The following is a 9,866-nucleotide window of genomic DNA, read 5'->3' as shown; positions in this document are numbered from 1 at the left end:
GATTTGATGAATAATTCAGCAATACCGGATTTAAGCCTAATGCATTTTTATAATTATATATTTTTTTATATGTCAAGGACATATGTTGAAGTATATTTGACTTAAATAACTGTAATTTGCATGTGGAATCATAATGGAGCCTCAACATTCAAATAACAAGCACTGAAGACTTTTTTAATATTCATTCTCAAAAGAACATTTTGTTTGCAGTGTGATATGAGTTGGGAACAATGCCGGGAAAAGCAAGACTGTATTTGAATACTTATTGTGTTTGGTATTGAAACGATATCTCTGCAACAATAATATCCACAATATTCAAATTAAGAAACATCCTTGACAGCTTGATGCATTATTTCTTTTCTGAGAGCTAGAATTTCTGCAGAATTATCAACCCTATTAAACAGTTGTTAGCAGGCACATATTGTAGTCTAAGTCTGAGTGGACAAACAGTAAAGCGGTTTATTGTGTTCAATTCCGAGAGGATATATACTGAATGGCAGATATGTATCCTGAAAGAAACTTATGAAGAGGCATTCAGGGGCCAATTCATTAACTTCGAGTGAAGGATTCGAAGTAAAAAAACTTCGAATTTCGAAGTGGTTTTTTTTTTTTGGCTACTTCGACCATCGAATGGGCTACTTCGACCTTAGACTTCGACTTCGAATCGAATGATTCGAACTAAAAATCGTTCGACCATTCGATAGTCGAAGTACTGTCTCTTTAAGAAAAAACTTTGACCCCCTAGTTCGCCACCTAAAAGCTACCGAACCCAATGTTAGCCTATGGGGAAGGTCTCCATAGGCTTGCCTAACTTTTTTTAGTCGATAATCCTTCGATTTTTGGATTAAAATCCTTCGAATCGTTCGATTCAAAGGATTTAATTGTTCGATCAAACGATTATTCCTTTGATCGTTCGATGTTCGAACCTTGATGAATTTGCCCCTCAGTGTCGAGTGTAGTAAACATTGGGGTTAACTTACCCAGAAAGAAGGGGGGTCCAGGTGCTCAAGCCCCAGACCTTCAGCTCAGGGAGGCAATTAATAGGGATGTAGCGAACTGTTCGCCGGCGAACTAGTTCGTGCGAACTTCGACTGTTCGCGTCCGCCGAATGTTCGCGAACGTCACGCGACGTTCGCCAATAGGCGTTCGCGTCAAAAATCGTTCGACCATTCGATCGCTAAATCGAAGGATTTTCGTTCGAATCGAACGATCGAAGCCATTGGATTGAATGAAATCATTCGATCGAATAGCTTCGATCGTTCGATTCGAACGAAAATCGTTCGATTGAACGATTAAAATCCTTCGATCGTTCGAATCGAACGATTTTCGGATGTTCGAAGTTCGCGAACAGTTCGCGAACTGTTCGCATTTTTTGCCGGTGTTCGCGAACGGCGTTCGCGAACACATAAACGGCAGTTCGCTACATCCCTAGCAATTAATGCAAATAGATAAAGAAGGACTGACACATACCAGACCACACTCCGTAGATTGATGTAGTAAAAAAAGTATTTATTAAAGCAAAATCATCACCACAAAGCCTTACGCATTTCGTTTCAAATTTCAAATATAACTTTTTTAACTTTTGTATTTGAAATTCTATGTATAAGTTAATTGATGGTTGTAGCCAATCTGTAACGTTGTTTTGGATTGGCCTTTCTAAAGATGTTTCTGATTGGTCCATTTCTAATCACTGCCTCTTTGGATTTGCGGTTGAATACTTGTTTGTAATTGGTCCCTTTTAATTTAAATATGACTACATGGTCCTTTGATTATTCAGCCTATGACTAAGTGCCCCTAAGGCACGAAACGCATAAGGCTTTGGTGTTTGCTTTTTGATTTAATAAATACTTTTTTACAACATCAATCTACAGAGTCTGGTCTGGCATGTGCCAGCCCTTTATTATCTATTTTCAGATATGTATCCCCTCTTCTTTAGGTTTTGAGCCATCCCTTTAGGAGTCACCCCCTTTAAAGGGATATTGTCATGGGAAAACTTTTTTTTTTTCAAAATGCATCAGTTAATAGTGTTGCTCCAGCAGCCTTCTGCACTGGAATCCATTTTTAAAAAGAGTAAACAGTTTTTTTTTATATTAAACTTCAATCACTCTTTACTGGAGTGATATCATCCCCTCCCTTGCCCCCCTTCCTAAGAACAATGGGAAGGTAACCAGATAACAGTTTCCCGGTAGATCTAAGAACAACACTCAATAGTAAAAATCTAGGTCCCACTGAGACACATTCAGTTACATTGAGTAGGAGAAACAACAGCCTGCCAGAAAGCAGTTCCATCCTAAAGTGCTGGCTCTTTCTGAAAGCACATGACCAGGCAAAATGACCTGAGATGCACCTACACACCAATATTACATTTAAAAAATACACTTGTTGGGTTAGGAATGACATTTTATATTGTAGAGTGAATTATTTGCAGTGTAATTTAGAAATAAAAATGACACCATAAAAATCATCCCTTTAAAAGACACCATAGGGTTAACCGGTGAGAGGTGTGGGCTGGACATCCAAGAGGTGCTTTAAGGAAGTGAACAGCAGGTGAGTGGGGATGAGAGTAGGAGTTGCACATGGCTGTAACTTGCTGTTCACTGGGAAAAGATCCTCTGAAAGACCAGATTATTAAACAGATGATTTTTCCTTTATCTGGAGTGGCCTGCATTCATGGAGCAAATACCGTTGTGGTCCCCACCAACTTCCCAATTGAAAATACACAAATGCTTCCATTTCAGTGCAACTCAGTCCATCAAATTAGCAAAGCGAGAATGTTTTCATCAGAGTGAGACTAGTTTGGTGCATCTAAATAACCTTCAATGCATATTGTGACAGCAAAAAGCCGTTCGAGGACATGGGCAAAGGGTAGGACTCACCTAGGGAATGAGGCTATTTATTAGCGATGGTCGAATTTGACCTGTTTCGTTTCGCCAAAAATTCGCCGCCAGCGAAATAACGCAGACGCCCATTAACGTGTATAGGCGTCAAAAAAAAATTGTCGCGCGCCGAAATTGTTTTGACGCACGCCGTCATACACGCACTATAAAAAAGGGTTTGTACATTTATTTTAAAAGAACTCATTTATTATTCATATTAATAATCATACTCTAGTACTTGGCTGGTATAATGCCTGGTATATTTGTACATAACAGCTTTGCACAGAAATATATCTGTAAATAAAACAAAGGGACACATTAATGAGTTAATCAAACTCAGTAAACAGTTGAACATAAACTTTATTCTTTACATAACAAGAGGGAAGATCAGGCATAACAATGCTAAGCAATATATAATTTATTATAAATTCAGAAAGGGTTGTTAGTTTAGCCTCAGTACATTAGCAGTATCAGAGAAGTCTTCCTGCTCTTCCTCCCAGTGCTGCTGTGATCTGGAATGAACCAAAATGAGCAGGGAGTGGCCCCTCCTCCCTGATTTGTCACAGCATGCAAATGATCTCTCTGACTAGTCAGAGACAGCTCAGTAAGCTAATGGGTGGGGCTTCACTCTGCACCAGGAAGAAGAGGAAACAAGCTGCTGATAACACAGGAACCAGAGCAGACTGGCAGCTGGGACTCACGTACATTTATCTGGGGGGCTGTTTGGAATAAATTTATATATAGAAAAAAAAAACACGTTTACTTCTTCTTTCAATCACATATATATCTCTACATAGGGGCACATTTACTAAGGGTCGAATTTCGAAGTTAAAAAACATAAAAATTTGACCATCGAATTTGATACTTCGGTAGTCGAAGTGTTTTTTTTTATCGAAAACGGCTATTTTCGATCGAAGTAAAAATCGTTTGAGCGAACGATATAATCCTTCGAATTGAGCGATTCGAAGGATCATACAAAAAAAAGCTAATTTGTCCCAAGCATAAAAATTCACAAAATGCACAAATATGTTTTACTTGCGCAACAATTATTTTCACTGCAAATGCAGTAAAGTCAATGGGCATTTCTCTTGTGTTGACTTTTTTGTCTTGGAGACTTTTTTTGTCTCAGCGACTTTTTTGTCCATATACATTAACGTCTTTGGGAGTTTTTTGTTATGGGAACTTTTGGTCACGGCAAAATATTTTGTGGTGAATTTTTGCCGCAGTTTCGTGAAAAAATTTGCAAATCCATGCCTGGTGAAAAAATGTGCTCATCACTAGCCATCACAACATGACGTGGCAAGGAATTCCTCAACCTCACTGTCCTCCCTGAGAAGAACCACCTTTTCTACTTGAAATGACATCTTCTGCTCCCTGCACTTCTGATACAAGTACAAGAACCTACCTTCTCACCACATTTCCATTTTGTATCAAGCAGATATTTTTACATTGCAATAGAAATGTATTTATCCTCCAAACCTCTATAAATTCCTATATTTCTTTTTTGACCTTTTACTCAGAGTGATTATTCCTGCTATAGCAGTTTCAGCTTCCAGGCTTCTAAAATGCTTATCTTCATTCTCCAATATTTGCACAATTAAGATTTGCAGCTCATTACAGAGAATTAAGCCTGTTTTGGAAGACGTCAGATAAGTAGCAGAGACAGGATTGACATGTACAGACATCTTGGCTCGAAAAATATTTCAGCAGAAAAAGTTTGATTGGAAATTCTTACACAATATTAACCACAGCACAACAATTCTTGCATTATTTAGCATAAGTATTTTTACTTGCACTGTAAGGTTAAGATGGAGAGGTGTCTTTTCCTAAACTGAATTACAAATTATGTAATTATGCAAATATAATGCTAGATCTTTACTTAATGCAACACACAAAATGTGTATCCATTAATTCACAAAAGCTTTCCCTTTCAATATCATATTGTATATTAAAGGGGTAACTGCTACTGAAAGTAGTATCTGTCTATTCTTGTAATTCTCTGTACTTCCTTCTAGTTCAAGCTCTTAATCAACAAATCTAACGAAATTAATATTGAACTAATCCAATGGCACATATATTTTACATTTATCCAGTCAGCACAATTAAATAGTAGCGATGGGCAAATCTTTGCTAAAAAAATTGCAATTTTACTACAAAAACGGCGAAAAATTCGCAATAAAGTCAATGGGCGTCCAAACAATTTTGATACACAACATTTTTTATGCATGGAAATTCGCTGCGATTTCGCTGGTGAATTTATTTGCCCATAACTATTAAATAGTAAAAAGGCCAAATAAATAATTTTATTTAATGAAAAACCATTTGAGATTGAATGGATTTGGGCTGGATTAAAAAGTAGTGATCATGTATGTATTGCATGCATGTATTTATTAAGTTCGATTTTTAAAGAGGGAAACAATTTTGTTGTAGGAAAAAAAACTCCCGATGGTGTTAAAGTCAGAATAAAAAAGTACACCAATACAGTCCTGCTAAATTCATGTAAAAGACAATGGCAGATGTCCCGTTGACATTTTGACATTCAAATCCGAAAAAGGCACAAGTTTCAGACGTCAAATACAAAAAAAATTTCAGTATTCCAAAAAATCATACTATTCGTATTTTATTTCATGTTTTTATCAAGTCTTTTCAAGCAAAATAAATTTTCATGAAAATGTATTGCTATATCAAGGGGGGGAGGCTATATAGATTTGGTCAGAGTGTTTTTCAGACAACAGTGAGAAAATTTGTGATTTTGATAAATAACCCACATAAACATGATACCCTGTAGTGAACAGTAATTGGTTGGTTCAAACAAGAAACGCTGCACTTACTGTATAGTATGTGCACTCTGGCTTCTTTAATCACTTGGAGACTGTATCTTTCCCTGTCTATGGTCACCTTGGGTTCACATCACTCAATTTTCCTTTATTTAACATAACATATTATGTATTATACAAAAAAACTAAAGTAGGTCAATTGAAGATAAACAAAATCTTCATAAAATAAAAATGATAAGAGTAAGACCAAGGAAAAATGATAATGTGCACAAAATAGAATTGATTTAGATTCTGAAGAAGAAGTCACTATATTTTAAAAATGGATCAGTGATTTTCATTGGTAAACAAATCAAATTGGAAAGATTCAAATTTCTAATGAATCACAGGAATTTCTGACATTTAAATCAATTAACCAATCAATTTCAACTGTGATTCCCAATCCAGGTTTTCATAGTTTAATTTAGAAAAATCTATTGATGTGGTTGATTCCCAACCCTTTATTTATAATAATATTGGAATCTTTAAGCAGTTTCTGAACATTCATGATATTTGGCATCTCATTCCTCTGCAACAATGGCATTTATTGAAAACATTCTTCTGATGACACGAAAATATGTTAAATTACTTTAACAAATGTTTTAGTTTTGCAACAGAAAAAGCCTCTATGAATTGGCAAAGTGACATCTATGGTTCCTCAAGCAAAAAACGTCTGGATATTCACTTTGAGGGTATTATCACTCTGGCTGTTACAAAGCAGGGTATCCCAAACTCAGAACAGACTCCAAGAATCCACAGCTCACTCTTCCGCCTATAACAGCCGCCTTTGGCTTTGGGGCTAGCCCTCTGCTACTCAGATGCCTCCATTTCTTAACATGAAAGGCCCAAGGAGAGAGTTCTGAGCAAGCGTGAGGTAGTAGAACGGGAAACAAAAATCATAGTCAAAAACAAGGCTGGGTCAGTAACAATGCTGTACAATGCGGGAGACGAGAGAGTAATCAGAGTCACAGGCCGTGTCAAACACACCAATATCACAGTACAGAAACAGAGTCCAGCAGAATAGTCTGATAACAGGAAAATATCAGGACGGGTAGCTTACAGGACAAAGTCAGGGACAGTCATGATCAAGAACCAATATAACAGACTTGAAAAAATGCACCCAGGAACTATAAATAGACCTTTACATTGGGCAATGCACAAAAAACGCCTGCGCCTTTAAATATAGCCGAACCCAGCCAATGGAGCAGGAAATCCGGAAATGCAGTACATAATTTGAGATGGCACCAGAGGAGCCAGACATAGCAGGCGTCCCCACTGCACCCCCACTAGACCACCAGGCAAGTTTCCCACAGTTGTACTGGGAATGGAATCAACCAGTGATGGGCAGATTTGTCCGATTTCACCGTAAAATTAGAGAATTTCCTGTGTAATTTGCGATACGGTGAAAGAATTGCAAAACACGAATTTTGACTCTCCTGTCAATTTTGACACCCGCACTAAAGTCAATGGGCATCCAAATAATGTTGATGCGCAACAGTTTTAATGCAAATGACTATTCCATAACGCGTCCAAATTTTTTTACGCCGTTTTGCTGCAGTTTTGTCAATTTATTTCATATTTTATAAATTCACACCTGCCAAATTTATTCGCCCCTCACTAGAATTAACATTTGGAAACAGGAAGCGGCATTAACACTGTTGTCAATGTGAGTTGTAAGTAACCTCTACGGGGGACATTTCACCTATGTTTTCTGCTTACATAAAGAAACGACAACATGAAATAATGAGTGGCTAGACAAGTAACCATTGATGGAATAGCACACAGGAAGACCTGCACACCTCTTGCTATTGGGGGTGCCAAAATACCACTAGTAACTATTGAACAGAAATTAAGTCACAGTTTGTTCGGATCAATTCAAAATAGGGTTCAACCTGCCCAGTCTCCACCTCACAGCCCAGTTTTTGGGAGGGACTGCCTGGGTCAAAAGTGCCTGCCCAGTTTTCCAAATTAGGTAAACCGGACAAGATGCTATTAGATTGACATGACGATTAGCAAATCTTCAATCAACATGTCATAACACCGCCCCCCAACATCACTAACCCTGATCTCCCCTGCCTCTGTGACATCACTGCCCATCCCCCTGTCCGGTCCCATAAAAGGGAAAAGGTGGCAACCCTAATTTAAAAACAGATTCAATTAATCATATGTTCATGGAAAGTATATTTAATAGCTTAATGAACATAAAAGCAAGAGTTGAATAAATACTAATTATGGGACTATTGAGAGGTAAAATACAGCCAATTTTTCTACCATCATTGTTTCCATTTTGGCCAATACTCAAGGTACAGTGTAATGATATCCCCTTCTTTTACTCTCCCATCATGCTAATTTAACAACATCCAAAATGTTTACAGATTTAAAAAGGCTGTGATAGCACATAATTACAGTAAGATCAGTCAATGTGAACTTTTTTTTAAAATCAACCATTTCATTTTTAAAAATGGGTCTTGGAAAAAAAAGAATCAATGGTTATTGGTTATTTGTTTAATACTTTTTTTTACAAAATCTTTTTTACAACTTGATAAAAGACTGTTGGAAAGAAACACTAATTATTTTTCCACTTCGTTGTGCTTTAGCTGAGCACACAAGCATTTCTGTCATTAATTTAATGATATATTACGTTGATAATAGAATCTGGGTTAATTCCCAAATGTGTTATTTAGCAAAAACAACAAAAAAACCTGTCATTAGACTACATGATTTTTTTTTATTACATTCAAAGCTGTAGGCGAAAATGTGTACAAAAATTAAGTTTCAATTATTATATTTCTTAAAAAGAAACGGATGCCTTATACATAATTTGCATATAGTATTGACTCATAGAATCTAAATTTTACAGTAGAGGTATGGGACCTGTTATGCAGAATGCCTGGAACATGGGATTTTCCAGATACTGGATCTTTCTGTATCTTATCTTTTCATACCTTAATTTTACTAGAAATCATGTAAACATTAAATAAACCCAATTGGCTGGTTTTGCTTCCAATAAGGTGGACTCCATACCTTTAAGGGCAGGAGCTTTTCACTGTGCAGGGCAGGCTGGAAATGGTAGGGTTAATAGATAGAGGAAAGGGATCAGTAGGTAAAGGTTTAGTGAGGTCAGGTTAGGTTTAGCTATGAGGGGGAATAAGTGGAAGAGGAGACGAATGATGGGTGAATGTTTCCCGTTTCGCCGGAAAATGAGGGAATTTCCTGTGAAATTTGAATAAAAAAAGCAGAAAAATTTGTGAAACTCAAATTATGATGCACGTGTCAATTCGCCTCAATTTTGACTCTCACACCAATTTTTTGTGGGAGTTTTGTGAATTTATTTGTCGGCAAACCACGGAAATTCGCCATGAATTCACCCCTACTGAATGTATTTGCCCATCACTACAGGAGACCTCTCTTTCTTATCCTTGGGAGCATGGAAAATTGTCCTGCATTGGATATGTTGTCATAGCTTGCGGGAATGCTTGCCAGGGGTAGGGGGGCTAGCTCCAGTGTGTCAAAAGGTGGATGGTAGTCTCCTAGGACAAGAGTTCCAGGAGTGTGGTGACCTGCTCTCACTTGCCCACCTGATGCTGTTTGAAAGGAGGCCGGCATGGCAGGCAACCAGTGTTGTGCTGGTGTGTTAAAGGAGAAGGAAAGGCTAAAAGTAAGTAAGCTTTATCAGAAAGGTCTATATAAATACACCAGTAAACCCTGAAAGTAATGAGTCTTCTGTCAAAAGAAACACCACATTTCTTTCCTTCTATTGTGTACTCATGGGCTTCTGTATCAGACTTCCTGTTTTCATCTAAAACCTCCAGGGCTAGGGCTTGAGCATGCTCAGTTTGCTCCTCAATCCTTCCTACTCTCCCTGCTGTAACCCGAGCCCAGAGCTATGAGTGAGAAGGGAGTGAAGTTACATAGTTACATAGTTAAATTGGGTTGAAAAAAGACAAAGTCCATCAAGTTCAACCCCTCCAAATGAAAACCCAGCATCCATACACACACCCATCCCTACTTTTAATTAAAATTCTATATACCCATACCTATATTAACTATAGAGTTTAGTATCACAATAGCCTTTAATATTATGTCTGTCCAAAAAATCATCCAAGCCATTCTTAAAGGCATTAACTGAATCAGCCATCACAACATCACCCGGCAGTGCATTCCACAACCTCACTGT

Source organism: Xenopus laevis, chromosome 4S (genome assembly GCF_017654675.1).
Source record: "Xenopus laevis strain J_2021 chromosome 4S, Xenopus_laevis_v10.1, whole genome shotgun sequence".
In the NCBI taxonomy this organism is placed as follows: Eukaryota; Metazoa; Chordata; class Amphibia; order Anura; family Pipidae; genus Xenopus; species Xenopus laevis.
Note: the sequence above shows the minus strand (reverse complement) of the source record.